This window comes from Periplaneta americana, unplaced genomic scaffold, assembly GCF_040183065.1.
Source record: "Periplaneta americana isolate PAMFEO1 unplaced genomic scaffold, P.americana_PAMFEO1_priV1 scaffold_84, whole genome shotgun sequence".
Taxonomy (NCBI): Eukaryota; Metazoa; Arthropoda; class Insecta; order Blattodea; family Blattidae; genus Periplaneta; species Periplaneta americana.
The window spans coordinates 1,735,986-1,752,483 of record NW_027185565.1 but is presented as its reverse complement, the minus strand read 5'-3'; the positions used below and the strand labels follow the sequence as shown (position 1 = coordinate 1,752,483).

Below are 16,498 nucleotides of genomic sequence, written 5' to 3'. Positions count from 1 at the left end.
ACTGGATTTTTTCCCAGAGAACTTAGGAGCTGTAAGCGATGAACAAGGGGAAAGATTCCATCAAGATATACACAGGATGGAACAACGATTTCAAGGAAGGTGGGATTCTAGTAAGTTGGGGGACTGTTGGTTTTTGTTCAGAGTAGGTGACTCAAACTACGAGAAGAAAAAAATAACTGTAAGTAACTAAATATATCTTTTAAAAATCTAGCTTGAAGTCTGATATGGTTGTTTACTTCAATGTAGGGCTCCTAAGTTATTTGATTTGAGATGTTAATCAATTTAATTTATAAACTTAAAAAAATTATAGTTCACTTGATCCAGTTTTAAATTAATAAAGTAAAAGCCTATTTTGAAGAGAAAAAAGGAATATAATGCTACTTTTTCTTATTGTCATTATTATTTATGCAGCGTTATTATTTTTCTGTGAAACGTCAGTGTATTTTGTGTAGGCCTATAAATTTTGTATCTTAGAAATTTATTTATTTTCAATCTGTAATTGGAATTGTGAACACAGTGTCAACAATTATTGGTGAGGGTGATTCTTATAAAGACATAAGTTTTGCACATAGACTGCCAGCCTGTCCGAGTAAAATAAAGCCCATTGTTGTTCGTTTCTCAAATCGAATGAGACGTGATTCCTGGTTACGTAGCTTCCGTGAAACGGCTAAAGGCAACGATGGAGTTTATGGTATTCCAATATGGAAAATCTACAAGAACTTCCAACCAGGTATGATGACTGCCATGGATCATTTGACACCATTTATGAAGATTCTTCATTAAAAAACTAAAGTTGTTGCTAGGGAAAAGGGTTACAAGTTTACTTACATAAAAGATTGCAAAATATTCGTTAGAAAAGATGAAAATTCAAATGTCAGTAGAATCTTTGAATATAACGATCTTAATAAAATGTAGGCTAAACTTATTGCGTAGTCACTTCAGTCAATAAGATTAATAATATCTATAATGGATAACATTCCTAATATTATTAATAATATTACTACATTAATTTAAATAAACCAACAATACAGTTTAATGACATGTTTAATTTTGACAGTTTCATTTCTAGTAAATATCTTAATTTACAAATTTTATATATGAATATTCGCAGTATTTCTAAAAACTTTTCGGAATTTTGTATTTTTCTTGAATCTTTTTCTACTAAATTTGATTTAATTGTATTGACTGAAGCATGGCTTAGTAATGATATAGGATTTGAATTACCCAATTATCGTAAGTTTACCTAATTAAATAAACATAATAAATGTGCTGCCATTGTAGTATATGTTAAAGAAGACATTGATGTTATAATTTCTGATTTAGATATTCCATATGCAAATCTTTTGCACTTAAGTCTCAATTTTAACAATATTATATTTGAACTAACAACTATTTATATATCCCCTAGTCTAAACAAAACGGAATTTTTAAAAGATCTTGAATGTTTTTTGCACAATAAGAAAAATGTTATTAACCATGTAATAATTGGTGATATTAATATTCAAATATTGGAAGAACAAAATGTTGATGATATTTTTCATGATTATTTGAGCATGTTACAAGAATTTGGATTTTATAAGTATTTAAATGCCATAACCAGACCGTTAACCAAGAGCTGTCTCGACCGTAATATATATTTAAAAAAAACAAATTAATAGAATTCACACCTTGTGTTTATCATAGTCAAATTACTGATCATTATAGTACATGTGCAGTTATCTCTCTTGCTAATGACAAAGAATATGAAGAATCTAATAATGATTATAATATTATTACAATTATTAATTATGATAACTTGATATTAGATATAACTAATGAATCTTGGTTTAATATATTAAATAACCCTGATTCAGATGAAAGTCTTAATTTATTATATCAAAATTTAAACATACACATTAAAAAAAAAATCTGAATATTTAGTAAAAAAAGTGTTGAGTAAGAATAAAATGATTTAAACATGGATCACTAGAGGGGTTATTAAGTCCATTAGAACTAGAGATAAAATTGCAGTAAAATTAAAGAAAGAACCTTTTAATGTTAACCTAAAAAACAAATATAAAACTTATAGAAACATTTTGACAAATTTAATAAAAACGTTGAAGATTGAATACTATTCTAATAAATAAGAAAACTGTAAAGATAACCCGAAAATATTTTGAAATTACTAAAGAAGCTTCTAAAATTCAAACCAGGGATTATGATAAAATTAAAGAAATTTATAGTCAAGATGGATTAGTTATAAATTATTCAAAAAATATTGCTAATGAATTTAATAATTACTTTTCTTATATAGGTGTGGAAATTATTTCTTCTTCTAATAATAATAATAATAATAATAATAATAATAATAATAATAATAATAATAATAACAACAGTTTGTATAATAAAATTAATTTATCTAATAAGTTTCTTAAAATAAATTCATGTATGCAGCTTAATCCTGTTACAATAGAAGAATTAATTAAAATTAGTTCAAAATTGAAGAACAATACATCATGTGGTTTTGATATGTTTAATGCAGAGTTAATAAAACTGCTAATAATTTATGTTCCTAAATCGATAGTATATATATTTAATTTGTATTTTTTGCATGGCAAATTTTCTGACAAATTAAAAATTGCTGTCAGAAAACCAATTTTTAAATATGGTGATGAAATGATTATGAATAATTATAGACCTATATCTTTGCTTTCTTGTTTTTCTAAATTATTTAAAAAATGAATTAAAGTAGGATAATGGATCATTTAAATAAGCAGAATATATTAAGTGAAAAACAATTTGGATTTAGAAGAAACTGTAGTACAGGGAATGCTATTTTCAATGTTACTAAAAAATTATTAAGGTACTTGATCAAGGTTTTTTAAGTGTGTTGGTATACTTTTGGATATAAGAAAAGCTTTTGATACTATAGGGCATCATTTATTATTAGAGAAATTAAATTGTATTGGAATTAAAAATAATGCTTTTAATTTATTAAAATCTTATTTAAATGATGGAGTTCAAGCTACTAAAATTGATAATGTATTAAGTGAATTTATTAAAATTAAAATAGGTGTTCCGCAGGGAAGAGTCCTAGGACCGATTTAATTTTTAATATTTATTAATGACCTCTTAATAATATATCTTAAAGAATATGAAAGTGATTTATATTCGTATGCTGATGACACTGTTTTACTTTTTAGTGGAAAAACGTGGAGTAATGCTTATAACAATGCAAATTGCGGCTTAAAATTAATAAAATAATGGTTCGATTTAAATTCACTTATAATTAATAAAGATAAAACAGTAGCTATCCCATTTTCTTTAAATAATAAAGGTAATAAACCAATTTCATCTATGCTATAAATTAAAATGCATAAATGTGATTGTTCCGGTATAAATTGCAATTGTTCAGTTATTAATGAAATTAATGAGGTTAAATACTTAGGTATAATTATTGATAATCATTTAAAATGGAATAATCATATTCATTAGATTTGTAATAAATTACGTAAAACATTATGTTACTTTGTTGTTCTAAGAAATATTTTATCAATTAAATGTTTACGTATAATTTATTTAGCATTATTTCAATTTAAACATTTGTTTAAAAAGCAGAAAGATTACCCAACAGATTTGTTGTTTAAACACTTCAAAGTTTTCAGTATTAAACAAATGTATTATTTGAATAATTTCGAGGGAAAAATTGTTCCGGGGCCGGACATCGAACCCGGGACTAACTGAGCTACCCGGGAACTCTACCTGACACCGATCCAATTTTTCCTTCTATATCCACAGACCTCAACCAACTTCGAGTGCACACTAACTCCGTGTGACTTAAATTGTGGTTTTCTGTTAACGAACAGTGATGACGTGTATTATGCAAATCAAGATTGCAGGTATAACTCCCTATAAAGTTGATTTGAATAATTTCGAGGGAAAAATTGTTCCTGTACAGGGAATCGAACCCGGGGCCTTTGGTTTAACGTACCAAGACTCTACCAACTGAGCTACCCGAGAACTCTATCCGACGCCGATCCAATTTTTCCCTCTATATCCACAGACCTCAAAGTGGGCTGACAACCGTCAAGCAACCAACTTCGAGTGCACACTAACTCTGTGTGACTTAAATTGTGGTTTTCTGTTAACGAACAGTGACGTGTAGGGTATTATGCAAATCAAGATTTCGGGTATAACTCCCTGTAAAGTTGATTTGAATAATTTCGAGGAATTTGTTGACTAGTGTAATTAATGATGGCGAAATGGGTCCGAGGTCCAAAGCGGAAAGTTAAACAGCAATTCTGCTTCAATTGATTGAGGAAAACCCCGAAAGAAACACCAACCAGGTAACTTGTCCCAACCTGGATTTAAATCCGGTCCCGCTCGTTTTCACGGTCAGACATACCAACCGTTACTACTCAGCGGTGGACGCGCCGGTGGATTAACAATTCGCTCTTAAAATGTAATCGTTTATTTTAAAATTTTAAAAGCGAATAAAAAATTTGCTATGGATATTTTAAAGGAGTGAGATGTCAAGATATTTTCAATTTATCTTTAAAAACGGCTGAGACATAGGTTATACATTTTAGTGGGTTACTGTATCGTGTTGCTTTTCCCCCGCCCTAAACTTTGTACCCCAGAATTTTGTTCTTCAAAAAATTACCTGGAATTTAAAATGTTTGCAGCATTGATATTTCCAGATACAAGTAATAAAACATGTCAATTATTAGGAAAGAAATTCAAATTGTATACCATTTCCTCCTCTTAAACTGCGTGTCTGAATAATCTGAGATAATTCATTCATTCATTCATTCATTCATTCATTCATTCATTTATTTTATTCCATAGATCTTACATGAGCAATGAAGCTTTAAGATGTGGAACATGTCAACATTTTACAATATTACAATTACAATTTTTACAAATTTTTATAGTTTTACAATTTAGTAATTTTCTACAATTTTTACAATTTTGTACAATTTTTTTACATTTTTTTTACATTTTGGCGAGATGTAGTGAGATGAGATGAGGTCCGAGGATTCGCCAAAATATTACCCGGCATTTGCCTTTTCGGTGGGGGAAACCTCGGAAAAACCCAACCAGGTAATCAAATCAAAGGGGTTGATGCCAAGGACTCGACATAGACCATCCGGCTTCAGTCCCACGGCTGGGGAAAACCTCCGAAGAAACCAAAGTCCAAAGGGGGATCCAACCCAAGCCCGAACGCAGCTCCGGATCAGCAGCCCAGCGAGTCTGTCGACTGAGCAACATCGATGGCTCTACTAAAAGTATACAATACATAGCCAATCAGATTATTAAATTTACAAACGCAAACGATCATTCATAAGTTGAGCTATATTATAATACAAAACAATTTAATTAAATTTAAGGTATAAACAATTCAACCAGTTGTGATATACAGAAATTGATAATACATATCATGCAAACTACTTCAAATTACAAACACAAACAATTTATCAGTAGAGCTATATAGATTACTATTCAGTTTAAAGCACATACAATTCATCGGCCAAATCTATACAAATGTATACAATACAAAGTAGCATACTTTCATTAAGCTATACAAATTTGTGCAATTAATATCAAGTAGATTAATTCAATTTATAATCATAAACAATTCATCAGTTGAGCTATACATATTACCATTCAATTTACAGTAGGTCTATATACAATACATCAGTAGAGCTACACAGACTAGTAATCATTTTAAGAACATATACAATTAATCAGCCAAACTATACAAAAATATACAATCAAATTAGTATTTTCGTTAAGCTATACAATTCATATGAAGTAGATTATTTCAATTTATAAGCTTAAACAATTCATCAGTTGACCTATACAGTATACTATTCAATTTACAGTTCATACAATTCATCAGTTATGCTAAACAAAAAATACAATACATAGTAAACAGATTAAGTCACTATAAAAACATATTTTAGTTGAGCTATATAAAATTGTACATGTCATTTAAGTAGAATAATTCAATTCACAAGCATAAACAATTCATCAATTGTGTAGAAGGTATGAGTATGTAGAAATTTGGTTAATTTTTTTCTGAACCTTTTCTCGTTGTTCTTCAAATCTTTAAGATAATTAAGCAGTGCATTGAAGACTGTTATACATGAATAGCGAACTCCTTTTTTAAAACAGCTTAGACTAACAGAGGGTAGATGAAGATCTGATTTATGTCTTGTATTAAAATGATGAATGTCTTGATTAGTACTGAATTTATCTTGGTTCTTAATATACAGCATCATTAGGGAAAGAATGTATTCACAAGGTAAAGTCAAGATTTCTAAGTTTCGGAAAATATTTTTACATGAGGTCCTTTTATGCACACCGTCCATTATTCTTATAGCTTTCTTTTGTAAAACAAATACGTGTTTAGCTTCAGACGAGTTACCCCAGAATATTAATCCATATTTCATTACACAGTGAAAATATGCAAAGTATGACATTTTAAGTAAGTTTATATCACCAATAGTAGATAAGGATCTTAATGCATAACAGGCAGAGCTCAATTTACGAGTAATACATTCTATATGCGTTTTCCAGTTCAAGTGATTATCCAATTCTAAACCAAGAAACTTTGTGCTTATAGATTCTTTGAGATGAGTTCCATTTAATCGAATATTGTAGGAAACCTGAGCACTATTGTGTGTACTAAATTTGACTGCACTGGTTTTATCAACATTAAGTGCTAGTTTATTTGCATGGAACCATTCATTCATTAGATTCAGCACTGTATTAGAAGTGTTTATAAAATGATCGTATTGTTTGCTTGAAATAATTACACTTGTATCATCTGCAAATAAAATTACATGGGATGAATTGTTTATGGTCAAGGCTAAATCATTAATATAAACTAGAAACAACAATGGACCTAAAATTGACCCCTGCGGAACACCATGTTTAATATTTCTAAATTCTGAATAAGTAACTTTATGACTATTTGGTACATTTATTTCTACTTTTTGTTTTCTATTTGATAAGTACGATGTAAACCAACCCAACATCTCATCTTTAATACCATAAAACTTCAAATTTTTTACTAATATACTATGGCCTACACAATCAAATGCTTTAGCCAAGTCACAAAAAATCCCACCTACATGTAGTTTCGAATTTAATGAATTTAGTATTTCATCCACCAAACTAAAAGCAGCATTCTCTGTCGATTTTTGTTTTCTAAATCCAAACTGTTCTAAAACTAATATATTGTTGGACTCCAGGTAATGATATAATCTATTATACATAACTTTCTCAAACACTTTTGAAAATGTTGTTAATAATGATATGGGTCTGTAATTAGCAATAGTACATTTATCTCCCTTTTTGTATATTGGTTTTACTATTGAATATTTGAGTCTTTCTGGAAAAATACCACATTGCATTGACAAATTGCATAGATAGCTTAACGGAGGGGATAATATTTCAGAACAAGCTTTCAGAACTATACTTGGAATTTCATCATATCCTGAGGAATATTTTGTTTTTAGTTGTTTTATCACATGCATGATTTCTGCTGCGGTAGTGGGAATAAATTTGAGACCTAAAATCTCTGTGTTAAATGCATCAGTTAGGTAACCAAGTGCAGCATCTTCTGCACAATCATGAACGTTTAAGTTCTTAATAATATTTATATAGAAGTCGTTAAAATGATTTGCAATTGATTTTGGGTTATCTATTTTACTATCATTGATTTTAATGCAAGTAATATTTTCACTCTTTGAATATCGATTAGTTTCATTTTTAATAATATCCCAAATAGTTTTAATCTTATTATCTGAATTTTGTATTTTTTCATTCAGATACATTTTCTTTGCATCTTTTATAACTTTTGTCAAAGTTTTACAGTAATTCTTGTAGTAATTAAGAACATGAGGATCATCACTGTTCCTACTCATTAAATATAGATTCCTTTTTCTAGTACATGATATTTTAATTCCCTGAGTTATCCACATGTTTTTACTTTTACATTTTTTCACCACCTTGACTGGAAAACATTCATTGAAATAATTCGTAAATGTAGTGAAAAATGCATTAAATTTAGTATTAATATCAATGGTATCGGTACTATATACATTTTCCCAAGATTCATTTTGTAGACATGTATTTAAATGATGAAGAGATTCAGCATTTATAATCCTTTTTTTATTTTTAGATTAACACTTTGGAATTTTTCACTCATATTGAAAACACTTAGAATTTGTGCATCGTGATCAGACAGGCCATTGACTAATGGTACTGTTGAATAGGAATTCAATCTACTTTTATCTATAAATATATTATCAATGGCAGTACTACTTCCAGCTTGTGTTCTGGTTGGAAAACTTACTGTGTGACTAAGATTATAAGTTTCAAGAAGTGAGTTTAATTTTCTTTTACGTGAGCTTTCTGATAGATAATCTATGTTTATGTCACCACAGATTACAAATTGGGTATGTGGTTTATAAAGTCTTTTCAATAATGAATCTAAGTTAGTTGTAAATTTCTTATAATCTCCCATTGGCGCCCTATAAACACATAAGATAATTAAATTTGATATCTCATAACCAATTTGTATTCCACAGATTTCAATATCTTGTTCAAGGCAAAAATCAGATATATTAATTTTACTAAATAATAGATCCTCTCTGATAAAAATACAGGCACCCCCTTTTTGGAAGACATGTCTACAGAAATGAGAACCTAATACATATCCATGTAAAGACAGTTGTAGTATTTCCTGTTGCTTCATATAAATTTCAACACTCTAAGAAAACTCTGAGATATGTTGCTAGGCTTCATTCCGCGGACTACTTTTGAAGAGGAGTCCAGACGTTGGGAACCGCTGCTCTAAGCGCGACTTTTAAGCTTTGGAGATAGTGCGGAAAATACACAGGCAGGACCCCACTGTCACTTGACACCATACATAGCTCCCCGACCACCAACATGGCTCCAGAATGCAAAATTTTATGACTCTCTTTAACGATCGCCATCAAGCGCCTAATTCTTGGAGGTCCTCTCCTCCACCAACGTCCCTACCCGGCTAGAGCCATGAACATTCATGGTGACTTTAGTTAACTGTTTCGGCGTCTCCAAGCCGCATGATCGAATCGAAGCTTGTATCCAAAAGCGTCATACTTTTCAGTTTTGGCAAGGAGGGGCAAAATTTTTAGAAAAGACAGTATATGGTACATCACATGGTGTAGGCCTACTTTGTCCCTATTTTCACTGAAATATATTATTTCCCATACCGTAAACTGGGATAAACTTGTCCATAATAAGAAAGAAAAGTAAAGTATTTAAACCATAACATCAGATGTAATGATCACTTATTTTAAATGTTATTAGGCCCATCTCTTCTCCATTTCTTAAGTATTTTTTTAACATTCTAAGTCACAAATGAGATTCATGGCTGATATCATGATTCATTTGTTATTGATATTTTTATTGTTTAATTATTAATTTTATTATTTTATGACCAAGGTTACTGCAGTTTACAATACAATTCCTGTTTCCTGACATAATCCTAGCATTAACTTCTGATTCTGTATGTACCACACGTGATTTAATACTTACTCTTAATATGACGTAGGATACAGGCCGAGATAGAACGATTTCCTAGGGGGCGACACAATAGGATGATAAAATTCATAAACACGTACCGGTATTATTATCATGGGCAACCACAAGCATAAAAAACAAATCCATATTTGTTATACACAATGAGAAATAAGCAATTATTATGTTCTCTGAAACCTTTATTTTGCTTACCTAATTACAGCAAAATATTTATTAGACCTATCTATCAAATCAATATTGTCGATTTTAGAGATCCTTGTACAAACTAGAGAGATGTGTCATCACTGATTCTGTAGAATGTTCCATTATGTTTACTTCCCCATTATTGTTGCAACTTGTATAGCCACTATTTGCAAGTTGAATGTTATCAGCCATCACCCGAAATAATAGCATATGCACCAATAGTTGCACTATTATCAGTAGTTTTAGCAGGTTCTCCATTATTACTTCCACCTTGTTTTATACTTTTGAAAAGAGAACGGGTATTTCGCGAACTCATTGTTAGTGGCGTAGGTGGGGGCTCACCGGGCTGAAGCCTCCCCATTTTCAAGAAATATTGAAAAATTATATTAGATTTAAATCATGAAGAAACACTCGACCATTGGCATTTCAAGTGCAACATTGAAAAAAAAAATTAGTTTCACTGTTTCTACCGACAGTGACCAATATTTAGAACAAATAATCATTTATAGTTCTGCTGACAAATTTTAAATTGGCCGATGATTTTCAAACAAATTATGAAGCTACCGTTCTCAATGCAATAACTAGATTAACTAATTTATTTGGGGTCGGGGTCTGTTGATTCACTCTGCAAATACTAAGAATGGATTTCGCTTTTTAATAACATTTGAGGAGTCTAAATTGATTTTCAATTTCATAGTGTTAAAGAATAACATGTTGCATGCAAGTTATTGATAAATTTCTCAAGTTATGTTCCCAAATATTGCCCCCTTCCCCCAATCTTAAATTCCTGGCTATGCCACTATATGAAGTGAACTAAATGAACTCTCTCCAGAAAATGTTCCAGGCTTGTCCCAATTCTTTCTAACCTATACTATAAAATTATAAATCCCGTAATGAATGTCTGTCTACATTTAGAAACACAACGTTTACGTAAACTTTGATTTGTACATTAATTTGCAAATAAACCTGTTATAACTCCTCTGAATTCTGTTTCCTTCATATATACCTACCTAATGATAGAGAGAGAGCCAGTAGCCTATATCACTTCAAAATGTTATGTTATGTTTTATTTAACGACGCTCGCAATTGCAGCGGTTATATCAGCGTCGCCGGATGCCGGAATTTCATATATCACTTCGATCTGGAGGAGCATTCTCCCCTATGCCCCCTATCTCCGCCTATGGACGTAGGTGTAAACAAATGAACACACAAATTTAGTGATATAGATATTTTATTTCAATTAACAAGAAAATTGAGAGATTTTCAGTAAAAAGGAAGGCACTCCATTTTTTTGTCAATTTCAATTATATAGGCGTATCACATTATCTTGTTTAGAAAGATATGCTCTTTCGTTTGGTGAAGAAAGGCATAAGCTCTGAGAGTTACAATTGAATATTCTGTTGCCGAACAGTAGGAGCGGACTTCTCATTGCCCCAGACGAAAGAATGGGGACATTGCATGTACATGTTAACGGACGCAGAAAAGTCGTTTTCTATTTTATTACAGTCCACAGATCTTTAACCAGCACAGTAACTTTACGATGTGGAACAAGTATACTCGTATTTATACGCAGACCTACATTTTTTTTCACAAGGACGTGCTGTTATGTCCAGTATTTCACAAAACGTTTTGTTCTATTCTCCTCTCTCCAGACGTGTTGCACATTAGAGTTAGGTGTCTTTTTTACGAGTAATGTCCTAGCTCATGACAAATTTAAATCATTTGGTACATAAAGGAGGCACCTTCAAATTTTAACAATTCGTTCTTCCCTATTAAAATTTAGTTACACTTCTCAATAATGTTGAATTATTTAATACATGAACAAGAAGTGTGCAAACATTTTTGAATTCGAGTTCAATAGAAAAACTTTAAACGGTTTCTTTCTAATTTGTCGACTTTTTTTTCTCTGTTACAGAGGAGGGACATGAAGGCTTACACTGCAGCCTGAAGCTCATTGTGTTAAATTGCTGTTCTGTGAATGGTACTTGTAATGAACGGTCGCGCTTCTGTAGACTAAAATTACATCACGCCGTAACGTGAACTTAACCTAGGCTATGGTATGGATGATGATGTAGATGGTAGTGTTGGTGATAATGATGATGGTGATGATGATGATGATGATGATTATGATGATGTGTGAAATAGTGATGGTTAAATGAGTCCGAGATCCAAAACCGAAAGTAACCAAAAAATTCTGATTCAATTGGTTGTGGAAAAATAGCGTAAAAACCCCAACCAGGATTTGAACCAGAGCCCGCTCGTTTCACGTGCTAAATGTTACTGCACAGTGATGGACGAGAATATATTTTAATGAAACAATGGAGAATATGAAATCAATAGTTTTTGGAAATGAAATTTGTAGGGTAATATATTGTTAAGAGAAACTAGAGATTCCTAGAAAAAAAAACCTTTTCCTTGCTATCTCCACTACCAGTATTGCATCAGTTATGACTTAGTGCATCAACCTCTTTTAAAAACGTAGTTACCATAGGTTACATAGCCTAACGGAAAAAAGTGACAAAAGGAAAGAGTCCACAGCTCTGCGGAGATTATAATCAAATATGTACCTACATATTTAAAAGGTCATTACGAGCAAAGTTTGTCAAATAACGTTTTAGACACAAGTAATTTATTGAGAACGTTTCAGCATTTCCTGAAACTGCAATGCAACATGTTGCAACGCCGCAGGATATAAGTAGTAACTCACACTCCACTCGAACTCTACCAAGCCATAGCGGAGAATTGAGAAATATATGAGGCACTCAGAAGCAAAGTGATACAAGTGACATTTTTTTTAAATTGAGGTAAGTGTATATTCTAAACCTTTAACGTCACTTCTGTTCAGAGAAAAAGTAATATAAGTGTAGTTTCGGTCAGTGCTGCTCCATGTTGGCGTTACACTTATATTACAGTGCATACAGAGTTTTGCCTGAGAGGCAAACTAATACAAGCGCGTTGTTTACATAGTGTTGCGATTTTTCTGTTTATGACTAATTCATTTGCCACAATGGAGAGAGGCAACATATCACTTATTCGAAACATCTTCGTGGAAGGCCTGCACACATTGAGCTGGAACAACTATACAATAAGGATAACTTTTGCTAAGTGGAGCAACTTGCAATAGCTAAAGAAATTCATCCCACCCATACACTACTCTATATTTGATGACCTGAAGCATGAAGGATGGGCATATAATAAGGACTGCAGGACGTGGAAGAGCGCGTGGAAGAGAAAGTTCAAGGAATACTCGCGATAGGAGTCCTACAGATGTAATATTCAACCTATCAGACACTATGTATTAAAAAGAATCTAAAAATACGTCATTTAAAATTGCAAGTCTCATCCAGATCTCAGATATTCTTCAAACTGCCAGATAATATCTGTGTAACTTCTACAAAATAAAGAGAGAAGAAATACCAGTCTATATCCCAGACACCACTCATTAATAAAACTTCAGTTGTGAAATTCCTCCATGGAAATGGGTAATTCCAAAACATAGCCTACAAATTCCAGGAAATCATTCCAAAAATGATCCTCCATACAGTCTTAAGTTAGATGCCATGGAATTACTCTGCAGCACATATAAGGATCGTCTTCAGATTTATACTGATGGATCTCTAAACCCTGATGATGGGCTATCAGGAGCAGGGTATTATATTTCAAAATATCAAGAAAGTTACTTCATACCATGTTCAGCCTCCTCCGTCTTGACACTGAATTGATAGTTATTAATGCTGCTCTTCAGTTTGTTACTCAAATTTCTGAAAAATATATTTGCATTCTTAACCGACTACAAGGAAGCTATATTTAATATAGTTAAATATGTACCAAACCTATACGCACATAGAATTATTCCAATTCAGAAACAAGCAAGTAAACTAAAAAAACTGCAAAAGGAAATAACATTTCAATGGATACCTAGTCATTGTGGTATACCGGGAAACGAGAAAGTCAATAACGTTGCGATATAGGCAACATATTTGGAACCAAGACCTCTTCAAGTGATATCTCTATCCAATGCCTTTGCTTCAGTAAAGTCTCATTTTATAAACTTATGGATCAACAATTGGTTCTCTTCTGAAAAAGGAAAAATTTTATAGTCCGTTCAAAAGAAACCAAATAACCTGGAAATGTACAAAAAATTGCCCAGACATGTTCGACATTTTTAACAAGAGCCAGAACAGGTCACATTGTCACACAATAACCTACACCGATTTAACCTTTCTGATACTCCTACTGGTCTGTGGTGTAATAATCATGATGAAAATGTGGAACACATTCTTCTATACTGTCCATCCATAAACCACAAAAGAAGTAAATTAAAATCATCAGTACCAGTTGCAGAAGACACAGCTCTGCAGTATATATTGACTACTCTGGCTGCTAGCAACAGGCATCTATAATGAACACCGTTCAAATCACCCCTCACTTCTCATGAAAAACAAAAACTGAATAGACTATAGTGGACTTTATGTTGTCAGCAAACAGCTGGATACGTTAAGAAGATTGACTGAGTGATTCTTTCGGTTATACAGACACATTTTGTGTTATAATATGAAAATCAGAAAGCTCAAATGCTGTTAAGACAGGAATGTTTGAATGTTGTAAGCAATATTCTTGTTGTTGTTTTAAATAATATACAAATACTAAAAACTTTTGCACTTATATTACTTCTCCACAAAAATATTTTCGTGGAAAAATAATACAAGTGACTTTAGGATCCTATTTTACCTAAAATAATTTACAATAGATAATTTCTGTTTAGAAGATAAAAAATATAGGTACCAACATATAGAACTGTAAATTTACAGCAGCATAATTCTGTAACAGGTTTTTTTTTTAATTTCCTTTTCAACTTCAAAGTCATTTATCTCAAAACTTACTAAATGTCACTTGTATAACTTTGCTTCTGAGTGCCTCATATGTTTCCAAATTGAAGTAGTGAAAAGCCGCCATTTGCATGAAAGAGAACGCGCGGAATTTCGAAACCGCTGTTTGAATACGTGTTGTGTTGCATATCCGAAAGCTGAATAGTATCATATCAGAGATTTTAAATGAAGAGGGAGAAATATTTAAAAACAAAAAAGACATGATAATGAATTTAATAAATATTTCTCAAAAGTAGGACATAGCATTGCATCGAACATAAACAAATCGGCATTTAAGACGGAAAATTATTGCAGTAACCATAATAAGCACGTATCTTCCTCCATGTTTTTATCACCATTAACCGAAGAAGAAATTTATAATATTGTTAAATCCTTAAAAAATAATGTCTCACCGGGAATCGACAAAATTACAAATAACACATTAAAGATTATCATTAACCATATATTAAAACCGCTTGTTTACGTGTTCAATCTATGACACACCCAAGCAGTTTTCCCAGAATTTCTGAAAAAATGCTGTAGTTGTACCGGTCCATAAGTCAGGGGAAAGAAAAACTCTAAATAACTATAGACCTATATCCTTGCTCTCTAGCTTTTCAAAGATATTAGAAAAATGTTAAAAAAACAGATCAGTAAATTACTTAGATAAAAATGAAATTCTGTCCAAACATCAGTATGGTTTCAGAAATAAATTATCTACGGAAACGCAATTATTGAAGTCACTGGTAAAATTATGCAGGAGTTGGATAACTGTTCTAAATGTTTAGGGATTTTCTTAGATTTAAGGAAAGCTTTTGACACGGTTAACCATCGTTTACTTCTGGACAAATTATTTGATGTAGGAGTCAAAGGTATTGGGCATAAGTTATTTCAATCATACTTAAAGAAAAGAACTCAGGTAACCAAAATTGATGATGATATCAGTGAAAATGTAAATATTGATACAGGTGTCCCTCAGGAAACAATTTTAGGTCCTATTCTATTTTTAATATACATTAATTATTTGTTAAACATTGTTTTGAAAGTACATAATTGCTCCTGTTATTCTTACGCTGATGATACGATGGTGATTTTCAGTGGTTTAACTTGGGAGGACACTTATAAACATGCCAATGTACGTATAAATTTGATCAAAAACTGGCTTGATGCAAATTTGCTATCTCTAAATATAACTAAAACTACTTTGGTGCCATTTTCTTTAACAGTCTCTAGATTGAACAAATTGAAATCACTTTCTCATTTAAAATTAATAATCCACAACTCATTTTGTAAACTCTCTACAACCTGTAAATGCCCTTGCCTGAAAGAATTTGTAGATGTGAAATACCTGGGAATTATGTTGATCAGCACTTGAAGTTGGATAGACAAATCACCTTTATATGTAACAGGATCCGTAAAACAATTTACACATTTGTAAACCTTCGCCATTACTTGCCTACTTATGTATTACGTTAGGTTTATTTGGGTATAGTTGAATCTGTTATCCAATATGGTATAACTGGATGGGGAGGCATTACAAAAACTGCTCTTCTTCCTTTATATGTTCCAAAAACGTATAATCAAAATTTGTTTGAAAAGGCGACTGGATTATCCAGCAAATTTGATCCATTCCGAATTGAATGTTTTTAGAATTGACCAAATTTATAAATACTCTTTAATGAAATTCTATCATAAAAATAGAATGAAACTTGTAGCTAAGCCACATGATCATAATACAAGACGAAATGAAATTCTTAATTTAGTTGAACCTAAGTGTTTCACATCTGCTGCTTTACTACACAGTACAAATTATGGTCCACGTCTATATAATTCGATAATAAAATGTCATCCGGAATTGACTACTTTAAGCAATG

At 31.6% G+C, this 16,498-nt stretch overlaps 1 protein-coding gene across 1 annotated transcript in view; it reads left to right on the top strand.

The window, feature by feature from the left end:
• Nucleotides 1-16,498, top strand: part of LOC138694201 (uncharacterized) — a 334,207-nt gene that overhangs the window by 163,051 nt on the left and 154,658 nt on the right. The window contains exon 2 of the mRNA XM_069817762.1: nt 11,672-11,737. The gene's annotated coding sequence lies outside the window, so the exon portion shown is untranslated. The remainder of the gene's footprint in view (nt 1-11,671; nt 11,738-16,498) is intronic.